This window comes from Acomys minous (genome assembly GCF_964271855.1).
Source record: "Acomys minous genome assembly, chromosome: 4".
In the NCBI taxonomy this organism is placed as follows: Eukaryota; Metazoa; Chordata; class Mammalia; order Rodentia; family Muridae; genus Acomys; species Acomys minous.
Genome location: NC_140486.1, coordinates 107,791,242 through 107,819,027, shown reverse-complemented (window position 1 = coordinate 107,819,027; position 27,786 = coordinate 107,791,242). Strand labels below are relative to the sequence as shown.

Sequence of the window (27,786 nt, the reverse complement as noted above, 5' to 3'; positions counted from 1 at the left end):
AAAAAAATGTTGGCTGCCACTGTTAATAAAATAACCTGGGAGTGCAAAAACGTATTTCAGATTGGAGTTTCAGAAGGATGGGCTGCCAACTGCATTCCCACAGTTTTAGTTACGTGGCCATGCACTGACAGCTTCTTGTACCAGCAGCAGCCTGAGCTGCTCATCCTAGACTGTAAACTCTTCCCCTGGACTCCAGTGACTTGGTGGTGCCCTCCGCTCTTGGAGCGCTGATTCCGCAGGACTGGAACAGACCTACGAGAATTTCAGATTTCTGGTTTGATGACTCAAATATAGTCTTCTCTTGGGTGTGAGACAGTTTCTCCTCCCTCTTTTTTTTTTTCCCCTCTCTCTCTCTTTAATGCCTGCCTTTCTAAATGATATGCAGTCAAAAGTGTAGTGCTAGGTTAAAAAAAAAATGCACCAGCACGAAGCAGCTGGTCCGGTGGATTCATTTCCTTATGCCGCAGCTGGAATTTGATTGTTCATATTGACCTCAAGATTGTCTGCCGCGCTGTCTCCCTGGTCTAGCCAAATGCGGGCTCATGCTATCCTCTTATGCTGCTGGAGACTGACAGATGGCCCCCAGCAGGTGAACTCTGCGCTGTCAGTAAATGAAATGAATCCTTTCCCTGGCAAAAGCTATGTCTTGAGAGATCTACATATAAGGCATTGGGGGTGCTAAGCAAAGCTAGAGCTGTGTTGAAGCTTAGGCCATGCAGACGAACCCTGAACAGAGAATTCCTGCTCTAAGTAATGCTTGTCTCTTTATCAGAGAGCAGAGCCAGCCGTGCTAAATGGCTGATACTCCACAGTGTTCAACGGGTCTCAAAATACTTTTTTGACCACGTGTGTCTGTGTGTATGTGTGTGTGCGCGCGCACGCGTTTCAATTTTGCAAGAGCTCTATGAGAAGTTTCATGATTAACTAGGGCAACACTGGAGATTCATACGTTTAGAAGAACTAGTACGCACAGCCCCACTAAAGGATCAGCCGAAGGCTCAACACAGTTTGAAGTCTTCTTATTTCAAAGACTGAATTTAATTCATTTCTACTCAGACACTTTAAGAAAATTAATCCACCGTCATTCATATTCATTACGTCTCTATTTATATGAGCTTAATAAATCAGGGACTTAAGCCGGGTATAAGAATATTCTATTGCTATTGCTTATGACACAGGAGCATACTTACCCAAAGTTACCTAGCACCTAGCACATCTTACATTTCAGCCTTCAGTTGTTCTTACGTTGAGCAGTCACTGAAGAAGCATTTTCTACCACACAGTGTAGCAAAGCAAAGAGACAGTGGCACCTGCCTTGCTACAATGTAGACACTGGCTGGAACGGAGTGAGGGCGATATTAAACACATAAATCACGTACACTCATAGTGCTGATGATTCACAGTGGCTAGTCTTCCCAAGCTCTCCTGGGTGAGACTAGGTGGCTGACCCCAGAGGAAGGTATTTTATCATGGTTCTGGAGTTTAGAATTAGGGCAGCTTTTCTAGGGAAGACTCTCCTCCTGGCATGTGGGTGTCTCCCTTCACACTGATTGCTATAGATGAACTGAAACTGGTCATTTTCAGAGGGCCTTTTCATATATCACTTTATTTTTATCCTTTTTGAGATTATAATAAAATTACATTATTTACTCCTTCCCTTTCCTCCTTCCAAACCCTTCAGCCTACACTCCACCTTGTTTTCCTTCAAATTTGTGGCCTATTTTTCTTGAATTGTTACAAATATATGTATGTATATGTAATATACTCATAAATATATAAACACAATCTGTTTGTTCTGTCTAATGTTACTGTGTAATGCATATTTTCAGAACTGTCCATTTGGTATGGATATCCATCCAATTGGTGTGCTTTTCGTTGGGGAAGATTCTTTTCCATCTCAGTATTCCTTAGCTGCCTATAGCTTTTTGTCTACAGTTAACTCAGAAAAAGATAAATATGGGAACAGGGAGGAGAATAAAATAAGAGTGAAGATATAAGGAATCATACTATTAACTATCTACCTAAAAATATCTATATAACATATGTAAGTTGATTTATGAGTACACATGCGTAGTTTAAGGAGGTTTCCCATCCAGCTGACAGTGTTCCCCTCAAGAGCCATAGACTATCCTAGCGTGAAGAGCCCTCTTGTGTTGTTGGTAGAGTTTACTTTCTTTTTTTTCCTAAAGATTTATTTATTTATTATTATGTATACAGTATTCTGCCTGCATGTACACCTGTAGGCCAGAAGAGGGCATCAGATCACATTACAGATGGTTGTGAGGCACCATGTGGTTGCTGGGGATTGAACTCAGGATCTTTGGAAGAGCAGGCAGTGCTCTTTAAGCACTGAGCCATCTCTCCAGCCACCTGGCAGGATTTTCTAAGAAATTCCCAAGATGATATAGGCTGTGGCTATTGCCCTTGGCTGCCCCCAGACGTTGAAGGTGAGTGCCTATTGCTGAAGACACGATGTGCTTTGAGCACAGGTTCCAGTAGACCCCAGCTGGTTCTAGTGTGTCATTGTAATAGCTCCTATAATGGCTCTTGCCGAGCTTAACTCATAAGTTAAGATACAAGATGGTTGCAGTCAAATAAAGCTCCCACAGAGCTAGTGTTTTTCACATAGTTGTCTTGCTGATTCAAAGAATGTAATTTATAGGTTACAGAAGTTAAGTTTTAGAAATAAATAGCTTATAATAGAGCTTTCAAGCAAGAAAAAAGGCAGAGTTCTTTTATAAGAGAGATGGGCTCTCTGGGAATGGTATACCATTGGGGACTTAATAAGGACTTAATAAGACCTTACGGGATTGGGAGCAGAATATGAGGATCTGGTCAGTCCAGTTCCCATTCATGAGGTATCCAGCTGCCTCTCAGTTTCAGTTGTGTCCTCAAGTATGGTTCCCGGGAAAGTGGTGCTCATTTAGGGGGAAACAGAACAGGGGGAAAGGGGGAGCTATTTTTGGCATCCCTGGCCTCTAGCCAGAACACAACCAAAGATATTTTGGCATGTTAGGACAACAACAAGGATGAAGTTGCAGAAAGGAAGCGATAACATATGCAACTTTCAGTCAAGGTCAGATGAAACTGTTCACTCTTGGCGTCCTTTGCCCTCAACTATATAGCCAATTGTCATCTCCTGTTCTCATTAAAGGAAGGTTAGTACAAGGACAAAGGTGGTGGTTATAAGTTGTCCTCCAAGATCCATGACTTTGCTAGCCTGTGTAGTTGGCTAGTTTCCCAGCACCAGGCATGAGTTCCCTTTTGTTAAGTGGGTCGTAAGTCCAATTAGAGAGCTTTTGGTTACTGCCAAGGTATGTATGCCACTACTGCACCCTTGGATTATTATGCCATGTTGTTCAGGATTGTGGTTCATGGGTATCATAACTAGGTTGGACTGTTGGTTGCTTTGCTCCTTTGGAATCTTCCATAGCACTACTGGTACCATGAAAGCTAGTACTCACAGTTGAGTGGAGAGCGAGGACTGAATCGGACATGAACTGTGGTACCCCATATTTGACCACTTCCCTGTGGTGGGGAGGCCTGGTGGCACTCAGAGGAAGAATAAGCAGGCTACCACGATGAGACTTGATAGCCTATGACCATATAGTGGGGAAGGAGGTCCCCCTCAGTAACAGACATAGGGGAGGGGAATAGGGTGAAAGTGGGAGGGAGGGAGGAACAGGAGAATACGAGGGATAGGATAACAATTGAGTTGTATTCTGAATAAATGAATTAAATAAAAAATAAAATTAAAAAAAGAAACATGGTGATTTTAGTTAACAGTAACGTATATGCCTCTCAAAAACCCTTAGTAGTTTTGTGTTCCTACCACAAAAATGGCAAAGTGGTACATATATATGCTTAGCCACGTGACAGTATATATAACACAGTATGTACCAATCATTTGCTTTGTATAATAATATAGGTACACATAATTTTAGCTTTAAAAATAAATAAATAAAATAAGATATCTGATACCTGTATGAAATCAGAGACAAATGAACAGATGGCTTTGTCAGGTAAGAAAATTGTATATTTCTTCAGATAAATTCTTATGCTAGGCCGAAAATTGCAATGAAGTATGTAAATAAGCAAAATACTGACATGTGTGTCTTGTTTCTGCTCGTGGTATGTTACATAACAGTATCAACTCACATTTTATTATACACACAACCACAGTCGGAGTCCAAATATGTTAACAATTTAGGGGATATATAAGTTTTAAGTTTACTTTATGAAGTGATGTCACTGCATATCAACCCTTTACAAGAAGAAAGGGCTCTTATAGTAACTACTGGGCCACCATGATGCTTCATTTGCCCTGGGCACTGAGGTATGTACTGGCCACAGAAAAACCACATATCTTCAACTGCTGATGCATAAACAAAGCCATGTATATCACACTTAAGTGTGAGAATCTGGTGACATGGATTTTCTTCAATCAAACACTGTAGAGCTAATGCTCCACTTCCCAAATACCTCTTTGCTCATATTGTACTTCCAAAAGCCTGTGGGTCACAAGAAATCATGTGGCCAGAGTGCTTGATCCGTGCATGAAAGAGAAGTTGACTGGAAGAGACTTCTCCGTCTATCAGAATTTGTGTGGCCTGAATATAAACTTTAATTCTATAAACTCTCAGTGAGTTAAGATGGGCTTTCCTCACTAATCCAATCCTTGATACTTCACCTTGTACAATATTACATTGAGATTCTTTGGACGCATATAAACCTCTTCCCCTCAGGCAGCTTAACCCAGCTTTTAGCAATATCCTGGAGTGCCAGAACTGGGAATAAAATGGCACAATGCTTATTAGCCACAGTATCTAGATTCTCTGCTCAGATGAAGACCGTATGTTTTGTGAATAAGGATTTTACTAAGAGTTCTTATTTCTTCCAGGCATATATTTGACGTGTATTTCATTTGAAATAAACAATGTTTGAAAAGCATTTAGATGCACCAAGATGGGAAGGATGTTTTCTTCAAGGCTGCCAAATACAAATAGTCAAAACATCAAGAATGTATAATTTATATAATTCCTGATTGGGTCATGGTTCTTCTTGCTATAGTTAGTGTGTTGTATACACATGTAATATAAATGCATATGTAAAAATAAAAAAATTTAATAAAAAAATAAAGAAAATACTCAGCCAGAAGTAATGGCACACACCTTTAATTCCAGCTCTCAGGGAAGCAAAGGCAGGCAGATCGATGTGAGTTCAAGACCAGCCTTGTTGACAAAGCAAGTCCAGGACAGCCAAGACTACACAGAGAAGCATAGTCCTGAGAAAAAAAAGATACTCAAAACCTCTATATCCTATATAATTCCATAGTTTCTTAAATTATCTGGTTTATTATGTCTTCAGCTGAGTGCTAGCTAAATCACAAAAGAAATATGGAATAATATCTTTATCACTGACTACTAGTTTTCAATGCTTATTATAGTTCATTCTGTAGTATTACCTTCCAACCACTTCTCTAGCAAGGAAAAAAATAAATTAAACCTTTGCCTTTCCAAAAACAAAACTATCACAGTAACCCCAAAAGATGTTTCTCAATCTTCAGTGACTTTGGTTCAGCATACTTTGTTGTATTTATAAATGTGTAGATAAGTGATTCTAAACATATTAGGGAGTAGAAATGGTTTACTAGCTTTATAGACTGTATGACAATGTAGAGAGCTGATTATCTATTTTTAAACTACTTGAAATAGTAGAGCTTTTTCTCTAGAGGATCAGCAGTCTAGTCCTTGGTAGCTAAAGTCATTAGAGTCAAGTCTGCCGAGTTACACCAACTGTTCAAAACCACACAAAGCAAATGGATAGATGGATGGGAGACACTTTTTTGGTCATCCTGAATCTGACTGAATAGTGCCAAATGCGAGTTGTAATTACAGTAACCTTTCACCAGCCCCACTTAGTACTCTAGCAACTTCCGCCATCTCTGTTTTTCTTGTCTGAAAAACGTCTAGCAAAGCAAAACATTAAAGTACTAAGTGGTTCTTAAGATGGTGTTTCAAAGGCAGATGAGGAACACAGCCTAGTTTAGGAGGGAAGGTTTTATCATTTGATACATCCTTGAGAAAAATCTCACCTTGGCATTACTTTTTCACAATATTCTAATTTCCCACTCAGGCATAAATGAGCCTATCGGATTAATTTAGAGAACTGAAGACATTGCGAAAAGGTAGGGCTCACTTGTCCCTCCAGCTTGAGGACCTGAGTTCAATTCCAAATGTCTACGTGAAGAGACAGTTGCATTAGACGTGATAAAATAGGCAACTTAAAGGAGAAAGGGTCTATTTTGTCTCTTGGAAGAATTGAACCCACTATGGAAGGAAAGGCATAGCAGCAGGCAAAGGAGGCATGGTATCATGTGCTGAATGACCACATTTTCATCCACATGGAAAGCAGAGGTGGTGGTGGGGGACATGAGGAGTGGCAGGAGAGGGGGGGAGAGAGGAGCAAGAGGAGAGGGAAGAAAGGAGAGAGAGAGGAGAGGAGAGAGAAAGAATAAGAAGAAGTGCAATTGGACTATATATATTCATTGCCTACCCCAGAGACTTCCTTCAGCAAGGCTCTGCCTCCTAAAGGCTCCATCACCTCACCACACAGTACCATCAGTTGAGAACTAAGTGTTCAAATACACTTGCGGGTATTTCTCATTCAAACCACAACACCAAGTTCATGCATTGCTGTGGGTGCAAGGTCTTTGGGGCTTTCCTGTCAGCCTGTCTTGCTGAATCAGTGAGCACCGGGTTTAGGGAGACACACTATGATCTCAAAACAATACACTCTAGTGCCATGCAGAAAGACATTTGGACCACTAGCCACCATGCTCTTGTGTATACATGTGCATGCCCTGGGCATGAATGCACTCACAAGAAACTTCTTTAGATTAATGGTTGAGCAGTTGTACACTTGGCTTCCTTCTTTAGTGCTCTATCCACTTTGGCATTTGATGCCAAGTAGAGCGTGCAACTGTGGCTTCTTCTCTACCTCGTGCATACTAAGTCTGAAGTGTAACTGTTTACCAGTTGACTTTGTCAGCGCCTGTCAGCCACGGTCTTCAACAATTTTCATTAGCGTCCAGCTCTCACGGCTCCTGGAAAAGTGGCAGAGGCAAACCGGATAGAAAAAAAAATGGAGCAGACAAGAGGCAGAGCTGTCGGGGAGTAGATTTCAGTTTGTTCAGGCAACTGGATATCCTGAACAATAAATGTGCTTAGTGTTTCTAGTAAATTGAAAGCTGCCATGGGTGAAATTGCACTTCTGGGAAGAGCCACAAGCCTTTGTGCTTGAGACTGTCCCTCACCAGGGATGGAGACCCACAGCCACCCCCCGGTATCGGCTAAGAGCCGGTTCACAGATAAAAGGTTCACAGATAAAAGACTTAGCCCCTTTCTAAGTGTATTCTGGGAATGGGTAATTAAGCTACCGTGGCCTGCTTCCTCATCTATAAAGTCGAGATATAATAGTCAAAGGGATATGGTGAGGAATAAATTAATTTATATGTATGAAGTGCTCAGAACACTGGCAACTAAGAGCCAATAAATGTTGGCTAATATTGCTTTATATTTTAAAAACTGACAAATAAATATAAATGACAAAGCTGTGTTACTTTAACCCTTTGTCTATGGGATGAAAGTTAGCACATATCTCTGAGTACAAGACTAACGGAAAATTGAACATTCATGTTGATGTCTCTTATAGAATAGTTCATAAGGTGCTTTTTTTTTTTAAATCCCACATGTCATTTTAACATCTCACATAAAATGAAGTCTGAAAAAGCATTTTCATTTGTTTAATAAAACCCCAACAAAATGTAGATTGTGGACTGGAACACTGAGTTTTCTAATAATCATTTCACCTTTTGGTCAATAATTTCCCACTTCTTTGGTGATGAATTTGGCCCTTTATCTACTTAGAATTGAAACTTTACTTTTATGTGTAACTGCCAAGTTCAATTTTGGAAGGTTTAACAGGGTAGTTTTTGGCAATGCCGAGATTGCTCACAATGTGAGCATGTCCTTTCCTGTTGGCTGTTGCAAGAACACAAATGCCCAAATGGTAACTACATTGCGCTCTGTGTCCCTCACACCTACTTATCTCTGGTGTTGTAGCATGAAGGTAGCCCTTGTCCACCTGGGAATGAATGGAAATGTCGAGGCACCAGCAACACTGCACTTGGGGAAGAGACAACAGCAGGATGCAGCTGTCTTATGGACTGCAATTTGCTGAGCTTTGCTCTAGGGAATTGTTTTCTGTCACCGTGTTATAAAAGAAGGACACACACAGACACGCATACTCTCACACACACTGTACTTGAACACTTACACACATGCATGTATTCTTGTTGGAAAATAAAGGCAATGTCCAAAAAATAACGCTTTCGGATATTAATTGAAAATACTGAATTTAAAGAGAAAATGTATAATATTTTGTTTAATGCTTATTTGTTAAATACCAGAGTACTCTTTTATCTGAACTGAATCCTGATCTCTGTCTAGCATGTTATACTTGTTCTAAAAACCAACCTGAAAGCTAGGAATGGTGGTGCATGCCTTTAATACTAGTGACCTGGAGGCAAAGACAGGCAGATGATGGCTCTCTGTGCGTTCAAGGCCAGCTCCTACATTTCCCAGTGAGTTCTGGGAAAGCCAGGCAGCCAAAGCTATGTGGAGAGACCCTGTCTCAGAAAAACAAACAAACAAACAAGAAAGAAAAACACCAAGAACCAAGAAAACAAAAGGGAAAAGCAATTTATGATCCTTTTGTTTGTTTGGTTTGGTTTTGGATTTTCTTTCTGTTTTTTTTTTGTTTGTTTTGGTTTGTTTTTTGTTTTGATAAGAGATGGATGATAGCTTTTTGTCCCTTTAGTCAATCTAGATATTTCTCTAAAGGAACAAAATGCTATGTGCCAAGATTTTAGCAATCATTCTTGCTAAAATAATTACTAAATTACTACAATCAATGAGGAATTCTGTCTTTTTGGCTATGGAACTTTCTTTATGGTTCCTTAGATGCTAAGCCTTTTCACTCTAAGTGTCTTTCAGTAGATATACTTGCTCTTGCTCTTACTGTGAGTGCTCATGGGCCAATTGAGCTAATATAAAAGAAACTCTAAACCCAATCAGTATTTGTTGCTTTGAATCAACGTCTTCTCTGCTCCTATATTTGTATGAATTAACTCTTTAAAGGTCCCAAAACGGGCTGGGTAGATTTCTCAGTGGTAGAGCATTTGCCTAATAGGCGTAAGGCACCACATTTGATCTCTGACATCATAATCAAAACAAACCATTCGAGACTAGGCAAAAGAAGAACCACGTCATGCATATCGTCTACTTGAATCTCCTTCTGGATTCTAAAGATGTGAGGAGGCAATCCATTAGGTCTCACTGTCTTTAATGATAACGTACCATCTGCCTTGAGAATGGGATAAGGTGTATTCTACTGGGGTGAACACATACTAGTCCGGGGGGAAATAAGTCACAGCTTTAGAAACCCAAAGTGGACGTGCTGCACTTCCCAGGGATTCACACACTGTACACTTTTGTAGCCTTGCGCCCACATGAGTGTGGATGCACCTGGACGGCTCATAAGGTGGAAAACAAGCCTGGTGCTTCCAGTCATCCAGTTTGTTTCCAGGAACCACTTCGGTGGGGACTATTCCATATGACTCTGGGCGGCACTCATCAGTAGAATTACTAATCCAGAGTGACTTTCAGATTTTGGAATGTCAAAATAAATTTAGTACTCAATGGAGAAGATTTAATTAGTTGTTTAAAAATCCCCCTCTATCCTGTGCTCCATAAAAATCGATGCAGACTGGGCTACAGGCCCAGTCTTTTTTAAAGCTTGCTGGATATAATTAACAATTATGAATATATTCTTTGGGGAGATTACACAATCTTCTGCTATTTATTAGCTGAGAACAATTTAAAATTTTACTCTTCCTTGGATGTTACCCTTAAGAAACATTGTTAGAGTGATGCAAAAAGATATGAAAAAAAAAAGGAATTCATTCATCTGTATACTTGGTGCTCTGTGTTAAATGTCTGAGAAGGTGCTCAGCAGGCCATAAATCAAGTACATTAGGAAATGTATCTTCCAGTTACCCCAATTCAAAAGAGAAAATGTGTTCTTTTCTGTTGATATGATTGGCATGTGTGGGTCAGAAATTAATTCATGAGTTTTTCTCTTCTTTTAACAGAAAGAAACCAGAACATACCACCAGCCCTTTGAGAACACGACATAACAAACGTGACTGCTTTACGACTTCCTTGAGTAGGTGAGACCCTGTTTTCTCTACTGTAAAAGAGTGGCCCACCATTGCGAAAGGCAGTTCAGTTCTTTGCTAACCATAGTTTTAATATTTTAAAATTAAATGCCAGTTTATTTTTTAAGGAAGAAATAGCACTTTGAATTTCACAGCTAACACACTGGGAGTTAGAAAATGCCATTTCAGGTTTTAGATTGACTAAATGAAAGGCTCTTGATTTACAGTGAGTATTGAACCAAGCCTTGTCTCTTCAGCTAAATATTTATTTAACAATATTTTTGTCTACAACTATCGTGTGCTAGGCATGTTCCTACATGAATTTATGTAAATTAATGCGTTTATTTCCTTATATCAGTTCTGTCGGGTGGGCAATACATGATGTTCATTTTACAGATTAAGGGCCCGAGACAAAGGGACAAGAGACAGAGGTAAGCAAAACTGCACCTGGGAGACTGAACACAGGCTCAGTGGTGGTGCAGGGAAGGTTGCTTGAGGAAAACATGCCCACGAACCAGATTCCCATACATTTAACATAAATTCCCTCTGTATTTAAATAAGAAAGTAACATTTGCTGAAAATGCAGTCAATGCATAGCAGGCCCATTTTTATTGTCACATTCCTGCCACATAGCCAGTAATTGCCTGAATAAAGAAATGAGTACCGTAGCTCCATTTACAAATAGAAACTATGTCTTCTTTTATTCTGCCCCTTTTAACTAGAAACTTTATAATAGAGGCAGAACAAAAGTATACAGAAGTTGCGAAGGAGTGATCCCTCGTTTCAGAAAACGCATTTTAATTTAACTTGTTTTTATTAAAGTTATTGAATAGACTATCTATAAATCGCTTTTTTTCTTTCATTAACTCTTTATTTTATTTCAGAGTGAAAATTTATTATGTTTTCATTGCAGAAGGCTATCAACGTTATGATAAATACCTAAGCATCTGCCACATAGATTAATCAGCCGCTCACATACAACTATCTTAAAATCTTTTCTGAATAAATCATCATCATGGGAGCAAAAGCACCCTTTGCTTTCTTCTCACATTCCTGCTTTCCTCCCAGTGAATGTCAGAATCCTAAAGGTACATAGTGTCCTCTGTGTCTTCTACTACCTGACAAACAAACACTGCATCTTCCAAGCTGGTGTCCCTCTGCACATGTTGCTTTATAGGTTACCTTCATGCATTGTCATATTTAGAGATCCGTGTGGCTCATTGTCATGTTACCATGGTTACTAATTTACACATTAGTCTCTGGTGCTCATTATTACATCTAAATACCTTGTAGCTCTTTAACGATTCAATGGTAACATGCCTTCAGCAGGTCTTATAAAGCATATTTGTAATTTGTGTCTTAAAGAGCTGATACTCTCTGTATATGATAACATGTCAATCCTTTTTATTACTTATTTTTTTCCCAGCTGGAATCACATCCACATATAAGGATCGTACTAATCTGTTGGGACATGTGATTTTCACTGTTCTACCATAATATTATAATCAACATAGGTTTTATTTCACCATGGATGAATTCTGGCTATTCCCAAACAAAATATAGATACTATGAATTAATTTAAGGTACTTAAAAAGAAAGTATATTTTTGGTAGGTATATGTTAATTGCTAACATTCTCTTAAAAACTCACAAGAAGAGTTTTAATAAAGATCCTTTTCAAATTATTTTCTAACACCAGTTAATTCTATAACTTTCTGACATGTACAAAGGTGTTTATACCACTCGTATTTCTTAGGCTCTAATTGTGTATATTGGGGACTATTGTAAAAAAAAAATCTAGAAGAGACGATATTTATCTAAAATGAGAAAGCGTTATTTTGGAAAACATGAAGATTCATCCAGTTATTCTGCAAAAGAGACCACTTATGCTGGTATTTTTAATTATATATATTATTTAATACCACATGATCGCCTTTAATACCACTGACTCTTCCAAGTGAATTAGACAGTGGAAAATCACAGTGAAAATGTTTTGTAAGGATCATCCTTTGAAATCACTAATGGTGCTAATAACCATATTGTGTAAAATTTGGAATTGGATATTTCCCACATGTAATCCCAAATGTAAAGGTAGATCTTAGTCTCTTAAGTTTATTTTATACTTCCTATTAAATCTGCATCTCTGTTCACACAAAGCTCACTACGTATTACAGTGCACTGTTAATCACTCTGAAAATGACCTTGTCTCTGGCTCTCACCACCCCATTATAGGCATATAACTTGACCTCTTTAAGCCCAGTAGGAGAACATTACAGTACTTACAAGTGCACAAAATATTACAAAGTCTCACCATCTCTGCCTAAATAATTAAAATTCATCATCTCTCACCTCGACCACTGTAGTAGAGTTTATTCTTCCACCCCCACAGTCTTTTGTCTACATAGAAGAAATCAGAGTACAAAAGTCCTTGATTGATATGACTCTTCTGTTCCAAATATGCCAACAGTCACTTGTATAGAATGAATCCTACACCTACAGTAGCCAGCAAGATAGCAGAGACTTGTCATCCTTTCATCAACCGACATCATCTCAACATTTGTTCCAACCGCTGTTGGCAGAAACTGTGTCATATTGTGAGCTTTATCACTAGCATCTAGGCCACCACCACTCATGTGAGCTCTCACGTCTTGACAGGATGACGTGGGAAACATGGTACATAGATGCTTTGCCCACAGAATACCCACAATGCACACCAGCAATGGTTGGTGCCTCTTAAAGGACTCCTTTATTTGTCTTATCAGAAATTATTGCTTTGTCAGCACTCAAGCACTTTCCTGGTTTTGTTCCATAATTCTTCTGATTTTACAGTGTTTGAAAAAAAAATGTTGTTGCTGATTTTACCATCTCCAATCTTAATTTGTGATACAAAATGTCTCCAGATGACATAGACAAGTTAGGAATGAGCGAGCTGGATGGACATGAGAAAAATATTTGAAGAATAAAATTTTTTAAAATGTATTTATTTTCTGAAGTCTTTTACCTAAGTAAAAATTGTAAACTGCCACAATTCAGCATAACTTAGACTGTCCATTCCTTCAGAGCATTCATATCTTTTCTTCGTTTATAGCTGGAGGGAGTTTATCTTTTATTTTGGTGCAAGTGGATGATGCTTTTAGTTTAACAATATGCTGAAGAGCTGCACTTGATGAGTATTTATATTGTTGAGAACACTTGGCAGCAGAAAGACAAACAGTACAGCCACAACAAGTCTACAGCTAACGAAAAGAGAATGACACCCTTGTATGTCTGCCATCTTCCCTAGAAATCAATCCCTTGGCTTGCACCGATCACTCCCTCACAAAGATTGGTTACACACCCTCTACAGAGACGGTTTCAAGAGGCGTTATGCATTCTAAAAATAAACGTGATCGGAAACCTCAGGATGTCTGATGATGCTTCGACAGAAACCTTTTCTACTTTTTGCAGTCAGCTGCTAAGCGCACCTGGTGCCAGGGTCTTCCGGCTCTTATTGATCAAAACCTAAGCCTGGGTGAGGTTTTAACGAGAGATGTCTACTTAGTTACCCGGGGACAGGGAAAGGAGAGTTGCCCGAATCCTCTGGCAGGTGTTGCAGTGACAGTAACAGTCATCTTCTCTACCAGGGTGAGTCACAGGCACATTCTTCCGCTTCCTCGGCGGTCCTCGGCAGATCGTTTGGGCTGGAATTCTGGAGGCAGAGGTGGGCACCACCTGCTATAAAAGACTGCTGGGCTAAAGGATCGCCACTTAACAGTTTGGCCAAATGGAAATAGGAAAAGAAAACATTTGGCATGGACAAGCATCTATCCTAATGTTTGGATACAGGAATAGTGGTCCAGGAGAGCTGAGAAGGTTCCTGATGGCTGCAGGTGCTTGCCACTGTACTTGACAATTTGAGTTCCACTTCCAGGGTAGCAGCAGAAAAACAACTCTCACAAGTCGTCTACTGACTTCCACACATGCAGTGAGGTATGTGAATGCATACACTTCTGTACACACACACACACACACACACACACACACACACACGAATGAATGAATGAATGAGTGAATGAATGAATGAATAAGCAAGAAAATGAGTAAATAACTAAGTAAAAACAATGGCAGTCTAACCATGCTCATTATCCCCTTTCTTTGATAACTGGCATGTCGCGTGACTGTATTGAGTATTTCCGAGCCCAGCAGGTGGTCTGAAGCCATGTCAGGACATCCAGGATCCTGAGGTTTTTTTGTTTGGTTGGTTGGTTGGTTTGGGGGGGGGGGTTTGTTTGTTTGTTGTTTGTTTGTTTGTTTGTTTGTTTTGTCTGCCTTCTGCTTCCCACTTGGAGAAGAAGTTAGAACTTTCTGGGACTGATGGCAGTTATATACCATGAAATCAGGTGGAGAGAGAAATGAGAAACCCAGAGTTATCAGGAACTAGGCAGGTAGCTTGAGGGGGTGGTTCAGTTGCAGTCGGTAGTCCGTCTTTAACTCTATGCATTACTGCAAACAACACAACCCGCCGGAAGCTGCATTCATCCGGCCCTCTCCATGAAGGATGAACTAAGCAAAAGGGGCCTCATATTTATGTAGGCATATGCGTTCACATGCACACTCATTTCAATAGGTGGTTGCAAAGCCCCACATTTCTATAAAACCTAGCACACACGTGACTGAGGTTAGGGCACGTTCAAGGCCTGTGGTGATTCAAACTAGTTCCACTCAGGGACAGTAAATGTTATGAGGAACTTTGCAAGCCAGCCGCCAGCTGCCATCCCAGAGAGCTGGCTCTCCTAAGAAAGTACGTTGTAATTCCCTGTAGCTATGTGATCAGTTGCCGTCCCTTTTGCACCTAGGACTTCTATTACTGACTACAAAGATAAAACACAAAACCATTGAGAGTGACCTGGAGGATCGTGCTTGTAATCCAGTGCTTGCTTAGGAGGCCCAGGTATCGAGTTCAACTTGGCTGCCTTATTTCAAAATCAAAACAAAACATCCCCTACCCCCCCCCCCATCCATCTGCCCCATTGCTCACTGGGGCAGTTTTTGGGCCTCATTGTCTGACTTTAGGTATCTCCCGTGCAGGGCATATATTCTCACAGAAATGCACAAACTTTTCCAATCAGTCAATTTTTCACTAGAAAAGAAAAAAAGTTTTACAATAAGCTAAGAGAAAAAAAAATGTTTTCTTTTTTGAGGCAAGATCTCATACAGCTCTAGCTGTCGTAGAAGTCACTGCATTGACTAAGCCGACCTCAAACTCATAGAGATCTTCAGCCTTTGTCTCCTGAGTGCTATCATTAAAGGCCTGTGCCACCAGGCCTACCCTTGAGTTTTTTTCAATTATTCATAAAAAATGTTTTATTTTTTACTTTGTCTAGGTCTCAAATCCATAAACATGGGAGATCCAATTGAGGAATTGTAAAGACAGGAAGTTGTTTTGGGTTGGAGATAAAAAAAAAAGCAGCAAGTCCTTTCCAGTAGGGTTTTGTATGGCAGGGGTGTGGTTGACTAAGAATGGAGGAAGACACAAAAGAAAACTGAACAGTTTCTACTTTGCTTATCAGGCGCTGTGGGCTTAGAAGGCAAATGCTCTGAAAGCTGGATGTGGTGGGTCGCACATATATTTATGGCACTTGGGAGGCTGAGGCAGGAGGATTGTCATGAAGTTGAGGCCAGCCTAGGCTATGAAGTGACACTTTTTCTCAGATCATAGGTTTCTGAGCAGGCTGGTTTTCCCTGTGAAGTGTCATTAGATAGCAAAGATGCAGGATGGATGAAGGAGTCAACTCTGAAGAAGAGAATTGGAGGGGCTCACCATTGCACATCTGTCTTCAACATGTGCTGGAGACAAGAGCTTTGTAGGAAATTGATTCTGTATCTAATGGTGATGGCCAGGATGGATTTATGGACTGGGGACATATATACTTACTGGATATATAAAGTACTGGTACTATTACTGCTATAATGCCAGAATAAAAGCAAAAAAAAAAAAACCCCACTGGGGATGGGAAGAAGAGAACTAGAAAAAGTTAGCATGCCATAAAAGGACTTATGCCTAAGATGAGCGAAGAGCGCTCTACTGAACGGCATGCTAAGTCAAGGAGAATAAAGAACTTGGAGCGCTAAATGCAGCAAATTATTAGTGCACATCAAGGGACATAAAAGCCTCGGGAACTGCACAGCTTCCATCTCCAGCTCTATTTTCCTTTCTTCTTCCTGGCTATCATTAAGCATCTCTATTATGACCATAATTTTTTTTTTAATTTTCAAAATTAGCATATATTCAAATGATGACCTGGCATGTGACAATGCCAGTCCTCTCCTTCAGTTCTCTCAGTTAATGTGGTTCTGTGATGTCAGAAAGTCGAGCCTCCTTCTTCCCAATTTTATTTCCTTAGGCCAGGCTTCCAGTACATCTGTCCGAACCTTGTGATGGCCTCGGTTACTGCCCCAATCTTTTGTTTTGTTTGGTTTTGCTTTGTTTTTCGAGACAGGGTTTCTCCGTGTAGCCTTGACTGTCCTGGACTCACTCTGTAGACCAGGCTGACCTTGAACTCACAGAGATCCACCTGCCTCTGCCTCCCGAGTGCTGGGATTACTGGCATGCATCACCACGCCCGGCTACTACCCACATCTTGATCCTCACAAATAGATGCTTTTCTCCACTGTGATCATATAGTGCTGAGAGTGTGTTTCTTCTTTCCATATAAAATTTTCTTAAATCAACCCAAACAACCTCAACACAGTTATTTCTAACCCATTTCTACACACTCATCCCTCAGTAATACCATTATTTCTCTCTCCTTCTATCCACAGTATAATACTTGTTGCTTCTTCAGCTGAATTGTTCCTGGTATGTACAAGATTCATACGTCCTCATTGCCTTTATCATGCTACCTCTATTTGAAGGCCCTCAGTTCCTCTCTATACTTCAGCTAGAGATTACTGATATTTTTTTCACTTCAAAGTTTATACCTACTAAAAACAATTTCTCTAGTCCTAAAACTTATATTAACTTAGTCTCTGGTTCATGAGACTTGGGCATAGTCTTCTGGTAGTCTTGAACTAAAGGAAAATCACGTCTGGTATGTTACTGTTTCCATCTCTGTCTCTATGGCTGGTCTGTGTTCTCAAAGACAAATATTTCATTTTTTTTTCTATACTGGTGCCTTTCCACCAATAGTAGTAGGTATGAAAAAATAATATTTAAATCGTTAGTACGTGTTACTGAGTGACTAGAGGTTGAAAAGAGAGCGAGTAATCAATAAAGAAATGATAGAGAAGTGAACTGGAGTTCCGACTAGACTACAGACTTTATGGTGGTTTTATTGACATGCCATTCTTCTGTGTGTTGGTGTTCACTAAGTGTGTGCATGCATGTGAGTGTGTGTGTATGAGTGTGTGTGTGTGTGTGAGTGTGTGTGTGTGTGTGTGTGTGTGAGTCTATGTATGTATGTGTGAGTGTGTGAGCTTAGATAGGAGAGAAGAGTACATTCCTAGTCCTCCTAAAAAAGAAAAAGAAGGATGACGCTGGCTGGCACTTTGAGAGGAACTGAGTGTAGGAAAATGTATTACACGTCAGATATATTAATGGGAACAAAACTGAGAGCCCCCTAAAGGGATGATGAAGGCAGATGAGAGAGACTCGGGTAGCTGAGACAGGCATGTGCAAAGGCTCAGTCTTCTTTCACATTAAGAAAATGGGTGCTTTCACCATGTCCTTGGGAAAATGACAGAATGTCTTGTGCTCCTAGGAAAGTGTCTGCAAATTCTGTCCTCCCTGTCGCACATGTCCCACAAGGACCCACCCAAAGGATGGACCATCTGTGCTCCAGCTACACCCCACAGAGCAGGGGACCACAAATCAGAGAAAATCAGTTTGCTCTCTCACTTCTCCCACTCCAACACCCACAGCTCTTCTCCTTGCTGTGAGGACTGGCTGTGCAGGCAGCACCCTGGGGAGAGTGGCCTTAGCACATTTCATCTAATCCTGCCACTGCTCTGGGCCTCATCCTTTGTGAATGTTGCATTCTATTATACTGTCCAAAAAATTAAAAGAAACAGCTTCTTTAAAACTCGCATGCTCCAGACATGGTCTTACATTCCTGTACTCCCAGCAGTGGGGACATAGAGGCAGGAGGATCAAGTGGTCAAGGTCATCGTTGCCTACATAGCATGGTCAAGGTCTGCCTGGGCTACGTGAGGCCATGTCTCACAAAACAAAAAACCTGAAGGCTAAAGATATGGACCAGTAGTTAAGAGACCTTGCTGCTCTTACAGCGGACCATGGTCCAATTCCCAGGAAATATGTTGGACAGCTTGCAACAGCCAATCTCCAGATCCAGGAGGATCTCTTCTTGTCTCTGTGGGCAAGAGCATACATATTTGTGTGCGTGCGCTCTCCTCTCTCTCTCTCTCTCTCTCTCTCTCTGTCTCTGCTAAAGTGAACAAAAAGTTGATAGTTTTCTTCCAACTATATTAGTCAGGGTTATCTCAAGACTCTAAGGAGGCGTTCTGGAACTTTGTTATAACTTTGCTTGGGCCTCATTCAACAGTACTGGCTAGCATGGGAGGTTGGTTGTCATCTTTGTAGTCAACCAGGGGCCCAGACTTTTGCCATTAATGGTTCTGCCTCATCATCATCTAAAAGCAACTGGTGGAAGGGCAGAGACCAATGAGGGGGAGCACGTGGCAAGTGGACACAGGCCAGGACTACGGTTCCACTCATGTGCCTTGTTCTCAGTCATCTGGTCAAAGGCAGGCATTCTGCCTACATGCTCGGAGAAAAGAAGAAAAGGGTTCTGTGAACTGCAAGTAAATATCTGAGGTTCTAGTAGAAATGTGTGAACCATTACCTTTGTATATATGGGTCAAATAGCTTAAGTTGTGGCCGGCCCAGATTCCAGTGATAGCATGGAGATACAATTATAAGTCATAATTTGTTTATCATGTTAAAATAGTAAATGTGGCAGATGAATCAGTTTATCAAAGCTAATACTTATAGCAGTACACAGATGTGTTTTTTTATATATGTTCTTACAGTAGTATTTCCAAACTCTATATTGCTCTTCATCATTATCAAAAGAGGTCAGGGCAGGAACTCAAACAGAGCAGAAACTGATGCAGAGGCCATGGAGCGGTGCTGATTTCTGGCTTGCTCCCCATGGCATGTACAGCCTGCAAGATCTCCACCTCAGAGATGGTGTCACCCATGATGGACTAGGCCCTCCCCTGTCAATCACTAATTAAGACAATTCCCTACAGCTGCATCTTACAGAGGCATTGTTCTCAATTGAAGTTCCTCCATTTCAGATACCTCTATCTTATGTCAAATTAACATAAAACTATCCAGCACAGTATTGCTTCCGAGTTGTATAAAAGTAATTCTGCCACCTCAGTAGTCTATAAAGTCAGCTTACTTGCTAATGAATTCTGTCAGAGTATTACCTTCCTGTGACTATGGAATGCTAGGAAGTTTGCAAATAACCGCTTCACAGTCAGTGTGTGATCACTGTTTCTTGACAGTTAAAATGTACTTCCCCTTTGAGAGTTGGTGGCACTTTAATCACACACACATGGCAACTAGAGAGGATTTAAAATAAGTCCCAAGAGAACTGGCTACTTGCTAAGAAGATGAAGAAAGACAAATTGGCGCTTTAAACTGTGAGAAGTTTGAGAGGCAGTGAGTGCAAGCCACATGGTTGAAGTTGGAGGCTGATGCTCTCTGGGTGTGTCTGTCAAATCTTCTAAGAGGTGTAATGACGTATCTAACCATGGTAATTTCCTGTAATTTTTTTCTACTCCTTTCGCTCCCACCTGCACTGATTTTTAATGAATGTCAAGGATTCCAGTTGTGCTCAGTAATTACTCCAGGAGGCAGATTGATTCAGAGGCAGTTGTAATCTCTGTAAGAGAAATTGAGAATTCACTATAGCAAATACTTCCGTGAGCCAGATCCAGTGTTTGAGTCATTTCAACTCACTGTGAGCAGAGCATGAGGCAGGACCCAGAAGTAATCAATCCTGAATGAAGAGCAAATAGCAAAAACAATACAAAAGACCTTTTCAGTGCCACAGTGCTGTAGCTCTGTAAGTCTTAATACCAGAGAGAAGTGTTTAGTGAAGTCTTGATGGGTTTTGCCTGTGTACTTGGTGGGGGCATACATTTACAATTACAGTGAGTATTATTTGGGGAAATAAGAATTTTCAAGAAATCTTTGTTAACAAACCAAGAGGCATTTCCAAATTACAATATTATATACACACATTACTATATAAAATGTCATAAATACATATATAATAGATTATTTATATACTAAAAGTACTATTAAACACAGCATAAAGACAGGCACGTTTTTCAGTGAAGCTCTGCAGGAAAGTAGCAAACTCACATATTTATGAATATAATAGTCATGGAACAGTGGACTAACTATAGCACATAATACAAAATATCTGCTAATGGCTGGGGATAAACCACAAACCTCCCATGCATTAGTCCCTAGATTCAATCCCCAGTCCTGCAGACAAAAGCAAAACAAAAACATAAACTGAAATATTTGTGCATGGAAAAAGCATATTTATCCTTATTCTTTCTACTGTAGTTTTCCACTTTGGGAAGTCTGTTGTCCAGCTAATAACCTGGCATCAAGAATCCACCATTTCTCACTATGCTGCCCTAAGATCCTGTCATCAGACTTGCCACCATGTCTCATGGGGTAACTGCAAGAGGCCCCAAACCAAACTCTTGCTTGTATTATGGATCCACTATGACCCCCCTCTCTTCCCCACAGAGTAGCCATGTAATCTTTTAAGGGCTATCACCACCCTGTAAGAAGCTCCTATTATATTTTGAAATGAATCCAAACTCTTGACCAAATTGTCTATGAAAACAGTTCTCACAGCACTCTATCTTTGTCTTAAGCTGGGTACCATCGCACCCTGTGGTTTCTATGCCCACAGCACACTCCCGTCCTTACTGAGCATCCTTTCCCCAAACATTCTCTCTTCCCCAGTGGAACATCCTTATGTCCTTCGCATAAATAGCAGCTCCCCATCAGTTTCTCCTCTGAGATCACCTCCCCAAATCACCCGTGCAAATGAAGATTATTTAGGCATCTGGAGAGAGTAATTGTCACAGAAGCATGAGAACCTGAGTTCAGACACTTGACCCATGACAGAACGAGCCCTTTTCTATCACCTTCTCTAAGCACCTCGCCTGTCACTTCCTTCTCTTTACTTCCTGTGGCTATTAAAAGCCTAGGGTTCCTCTTCTTTCTCATAGCTAGGTCCCTGATGAGAAGTTAACATTAGTTGAGTTTAATAAAAAGTAAATGGAACATTTTGAGTCTATTTTTTTTTAAAAAAATAAATTTCCCTGTGGTATTTGTTTCTTTCTATAAGTATGTGTTATTTTAATTGTGTATTTTTTAAATTCTAATTTTGGCTGTTTATTGCAGTGTTGGGTACTGAACCCAGGACATTATACTTTAGTAGGGAATTATTCTACCATTGAACAACGTCCTAAACCCCGGAAGATGTGTTTTTTTTTTAAATTTTGCCATATCTGTGCATATAATTAAATTGGATGTTACATATAAGATAGGAATAGTGGTCTGCAAGGAAACTAATTGAACCATTTCTTTTTTTTTTTTCACTTACTTGAAAATATTTTTACCATCTCATAACCTTGGACTAATTATATACATTTCAGGCCTGGGGGTTTTCAAGATTTTCTGTCACATTCTGTCACTTCAGAAGTTTGGCAGAATGCGAGTAGCCAGCCATAAAAATTGACCTTGTTTCTAGAATTCACTCCAGGGTACAAAGACATGTCTGTTCAAAGAGAAAAGTCAAACTGTATGCGAAGGTTGACCCATTTGGATCCAACTTGAGTTGTGAGGGAATTCCAAACGATAAGGACTCCATAGGCATCCCCTCAGGCCAGACTCACTGATGTAGTTAGTAAGCAAGGCAACTTTCCACTTAGCCCAGAGTTCCTGTGAGCCAGCCGCAAGCACAGCACAGCACAGCACATGGTCTGCCCCAAATCCAAAACAAGTGAAAAAGGAAAGAATTTGCCGTTTTATATAACTCCAACTTTATTTTTGCATGGCTTGTGCTTTATCTAGAAGACAGCGTCTGAGGTAACTAGCTGGGCTTAGTATCTCTCACAGTGTGTATCATCTGAATAGCCTATATCTTCAGTTAACAATGATTCGGAAGGTGGCTATTTCTCTGGCATCTCTCTGTTCTCCGTTGCTGCACTCATTGGCTGCCATTGAACTCTTCAGGCTCACCTGTCTTCCTCAATTGAGTGTGAGTTGTTTGTGGACAGAGGCCATATCTTAATCATCATTTTGTTCCTAGTGCTTAACAGAATTTCTGGTATAAAGCTGGTAAGAAATAGATGATTATTGAATGAATGGTTGGAAATCATAACAACCAAATTGATAACAATATTAAGATTAAACAAACCTTCAACAGAATCTCATCAAAGCAATTTTGTAAATTGGAGCCTTTCAAAGAAAGAGGCAGTTTCCGAGGCCACTGAGCGGTCTCCTTTTTTTTTTTTTTTTTTTTTTTTTTTTTTCTCAAAGCCTCTATTTCCTTGTTTCAAGGGTGTTACCATTGGAATTCAGTTCTGAATATATCTGTTCTTGGGAAGGTCTAACCTGCTCTCATATCTGAAAATAAATGATGTTTAAAATGACCTCATCAGACTTACACCAAACAACAATTAAAAAAAAAATCCTCCATAGTTCATTAAAAAGTAAGACATTCTATAATAAATATTAGTGAAGCAGAGCTCTTCAGAACATTGGCATATGGCTTAAAATATTAATAAGGAAAACACCTTTCGATATAGCATGAAAGGCTGTGTTTTAATCTCTTCCCTTTAAAGCAGGTCGATACATAGAGGAGTTAGATGATAGACAAATAAAAACGAAGACTTTACGAGATAGTTTTGTAAAAACAAGTCTGTTGAACAGATTATACTCATTGGAGGTTGGGCCCTTTTAATTAATACATTATTAGTTGATTTCCTCACGTAGTGTCCAGCCACATGTCCTCTTCCAAAGCAGCTGTCCGCAACAGCATCTCCCTGCCTAGCTGTGCCTTATTCTGGTTCGCATTTCATTGGCATGTTATTGGTCAGTAACTCTAGATCATAAACCTGAATAAGCCGCACTCTTCTTCACCATCATCTTTCACAGATGCTGAGGGCCTCCAGGACAGAGTCCGGGTGTGACTTACTACATCTCTTCCCGAGTCTCCTTACGATTCTGTGTCTGTCTGCCTGTCAGCCTCATTTCTCAGTGCCTTCCCTCACTTCTGGACTACAGGGAACAATCTGTGCTTTACAGCTGTCCTCTCTTCACTCATAAGTAGACACGCGTGCCTGAGCCTCCTCTGTGCCGGTGGGCCAGGTGCTGCGTGTACAGAGATGAATTAAACACAGCTTTCCCTCCGTACCTCACAGCCTCCTGAGGGAGACAGGGGCATAGTGAAGAACTTCTAACCTCCGGTGAAGAATAGTGAAATGAGAGTGCTTGGGATTAAAGGTGTGTGCTTAAAAATAAAATGGATTGTCTTTCTAAGTTCCCAGGCTAAAAATTTAAAAAGCAAAACAAAGTGGGGGGGCCAGTTAGGCATCAGGGTTTGGGCATCAGGGTTTTCCCTTTAAGATTCCTGAGCAGTTTTCTGCTAAATCCTGTTCATGCTGTGCATTCAGATGCTGCCTCTCAGAAGAGGCACTCTCGTAAAAGTTGTCTGTGCCCCCTGATGCCCCACACTTGTCTCCCTTAAAGCACATACCAAGCTGTTTCTTTTGTTGATTTTTTTTGTGGCCTCCTACAATAGTATCTTTTCAAGTATGTTCTCAATTCTCCGATGCACTACGCCTTTTCCTTTAATGTTCTGGAGTGTAGACTAATTGTCTGATGAATTAGAGTGTAATCCTAAGAGTTGGGCATCTTAGCATCATGCAGTCCAGCCCTCCGTCATAGTAAACAGTAATTGATTTTTTTAATGTTCTCAACAGAATGGCCATTTGCTGTTGCCTAATCATATGTACTGACAAAGGGTATATGAATTTCAAAACATGCGAACAACAAATGCTCAGAGTGATGGTAGGCTGCTTCTGGTTATATCCACTAGAAATGAAATTAGAATTTATTTTTAACACGCTAGGGGCAAAACTTTATTTGTATGGATTATGTCTTCGAGGGAGAATTGTTGATCAAAAGACTATTAACTTAAGTTTAAAATACAATTTGTATTTTTGAGAGGGTTGAAAGGGAGAAACCCAGCGTGGCTGGGAAAGCTGCTTCTAGTGGATTACTAAGCAGAAATGCCAGTGTGGAATGTCATCTTTTGAGTTGGTTATAGGAGTCCCAGAGGCCTCGCAAACAGTATAAGACCTTGCCAGTTCTTTTGGTTGTCCGTTGGAACCAGATGGGAAGGCTCCACAGATAAAGACATTCATTACACACCTTAGTAGCATGATAGAGAGAAATCATACCAGAGCTGAGGTGGAGCCTTCCTCCTGCTGGATAGCTTTCACAGTTGCCGGAAGGTTCTATGAAGGGTACTGGGGAAAAAAAGAAAAGGCATCAAGAGTCTAACTTAGCCGTGAACTCTAATGAACTACAGTACCACCTGCCTGGCAAGATGTGCACTCATGCGAACTAGTGGCACTACTGTTATAGGGGTAACCAATCACTCTCTGCTCCATTTGAAGCCCACTCTACAAAAGGAAATTTATATCTGGTACTGTAAACTGGTCACAACCCATGGAATATGGAGCCATAGCCCTTAATAGGGAATTTAATATGTTAGCTAAACTGGCACAGCTTCAACGTGTTTTCCAAGTTTTATGAATATATTTAGATAACTATTGCTCAGCTTTAACCAAAAAAATCCTCACTTTTTAGTTAGTGAGTTTAGTTTCACAGTATGTGGAGCATAAATAATGATTGGGTAGGCAGTTCTAAACAAGATATTTATGCTATCCATTCTAAGGCTATGGGGACATTGCAGGTGATGAGGCTAAAAGAATATAGGGCCAGGAAGACAGTGAGAAGAACTGCAAAGTGTCACTGTCTGGGCAAAACACAATTATTAGAGTCAGGAACTCACAGCAACTGCAGATGCTCTGCACACAAGTGGGCAAGTTTGTCAACAACTAGGTGTGGGTGGAGGAGAGGCTCCCGACACACGACATCCACTGTTGAACTATCTTACTGATAAAGGAGGAGTATTTTAACTATTTTACAGAGAGAGGTGGATGCGTTGCCTTTGCTGTGTAGTCACTGGTGATCCCACCAGGCTCTGATAGATAGTTCTAATCCAGCCCTAGTTAAGCTAAATGGGTCACAAAACCAAACCGAAAGTAATGAATCTAGGAGAGGGAATGGTAGGCTGAAGCAGAGCAGAAAAGCATGGGAGGAAAGTGAGAAGGGAGGAGAAGGAGTAATCAAAATCTATTATTTACATGTATGAAATTGTCAGAGAACTCACTCTATTTTAAAGAGACGAACTGAGGTCTGGTGATCAGAGCAGGGCTGAGAACAAGTGCTGTCTCTCTGTCACTCATCAAGAATGAATCCTCTCCCAAAAGCAGACCTCATTTATGAAAACCATAAAGCTTTCAGACTTTGAACGTAGGTTCTAAAGCGTTTTTTTATTTGCACGTTTACATCTCTTATTTTATTTTTCCTCTGTTTTTCAGAACTGTAATTTCCTTCAAGTCTTGGGTGTTGTTTTTAAGCGCAGCATCTCATTTCAAAATCACACTGCCTCTACCATTACATATGCCATAACCTCTAGGAAGGAAATGCCCAGTGCATTTGTCCCTAGGTGTTGGCCATTCTTTTTAATAGTTGCAACCTTAGGAAAGAGCCAGTGTCTTCCCCTCCTGTGGAGCTCAGATTCCCCGAGCCAAAGGTTCCTCATCTCTTGGTGATGTAATACACATGGCTTATAAATACCCTTTGGGGTATCTGTAATTCTACACAATTTTCACCAGATTTATAGCCAAAGGAGATCTGATTTCACAGTATTTTGCTATGTGGTACTCAACAGAGTCTGACAGTCCATGGATCACAGTTGAGGCCGTGTATCTCTAAAACATCATCATTTTCAAAATCCAATTTACAATTTTCATCTTAAGCTTTGTGTCTTGATGGTTAGATTGAAGCTCATTTAAAACATCGTTAAAGCTATGATGACTGAACTTGAACATTGACAGGACTGACATAGGGATCAAATTTTATCTAGTCATTGATTTGGTAGTTCATTACAGAGTATGAAACTAACGTTCAGGTCTGGTACCATGTATAAACTGACATATTTAGGAAGAGATAGAACCATGATTCAACCTCAGTTTTCTTGTTGAAGATCTATTACTTATCTCACTGTTTCTCTGGTACCTAAGTACAAATCCTGAGTTAAATATCATCAGTAGAGCTAGAGTTCTAGAGTACAGCATCTCAAGTATCTATTTCTGATAGGGACTTGATCTTCTGTGTGTATAATGTATTAAAGGGCCTAGATGTATCACTTAGCTGTGAAATATATGTTGCATACCGAGGTCACAGGAGAACAATCCTTATTCAGTTTGAGTTGATGGGTTACATCGCATGGGTGAGGCAGAATTTAGTGAACATTTCCAGCCTGCTCTGGATTATGACTCATTTGTGTCATTCAGGTTTAACAATAACGCTGGGAGGTTTTGTGTTCGTGTCCATCATCCTCAGAGTTAAAGTCTTTCGTGCCCACCAGCTCTCTTTATACTAATTTATCATTAGCGTGGTAAGTGACAAAGAATGAGTCAGCCGGTAAAACTGTAGGTATTCTACATTCAGCCTGAGACATGCAGAAGAGATCTGAAACAAACATGGATTTTTTTTTCAGCTTTACTTTTTCATGTCATTTTGAAAATTACCTTTGATTTTACATGGAAGACAGAGGGTAGCAATTTCGTATTTTAAAGCCCTTCATTAGCAAATACTTAGGCTTTAGAAATACCTCTAGTATACACAAAGATTATATATACTACATAAAATTATGATACTCTTAGCGATCTAGCCAAGTTCCTTTTGTGTGGTTCTGGGATGGGTAGTAATGGTAAAAAACACAATTGAGTGTCCATGAAAAGAGAAACAGTATTTATTTGGTTAATTTTGTTATGAAACTGGTTGTTTGGTTATTTTGTTCCTCCCTAGATAAATAGTGGCACAAAATTATATGCCCTCTGTTTTTATTGAAATCCCTATTTCATGATGGTAGGGCAGAACGTCTCAAAGAAAACACCCTAGCACTACCTGTGCCAAGGACACTATGAAAACCAAAACCTGCTCTCTGACACATAATACAGTTTTCCATTGGACTTTGCAAAGATTCTCCTTTTGCCAGTTTTTGACAGTAATACTGCCTGCTAATAACTATAATTGGTGATTAAATATTTTGTTACGTCTCCAATATTCAATCCAAAGAAAAACAATGAAGTTTGTGGGCCTAAGAA

At 40.1% G+C, this 27,786-nt stretch overlaps 1 protein-coding gene across 33 annotated transcripts in view; it reads left to right on the top strand.

Annotated features, from left to right (window-relative positions):
* The window catches only part of MAP2 (microtubule associated protein 2), a 263,479-nt gene that overhangs the window by 163,797 nt on the left and 71,896 nt on the right, over positions 1-27,786 (top strand). For 31 of the 33 annotated variants that reach the window (XM_084780794.1, XM_084780789.1, XM_084780784.1 and 28 more), the window contains one exon: positions 10,214-10,291. The gene's annotated coding sequence lies outside the window, so the exon portion shown is untranslated. The remainder of the gene's footprint in view (positions 1-10,213; positions 10,292-27,786) is intronic. The other 2 variants (XM_084780796.1, XM_084780795.1) reach the window with 1 other exon arrangement.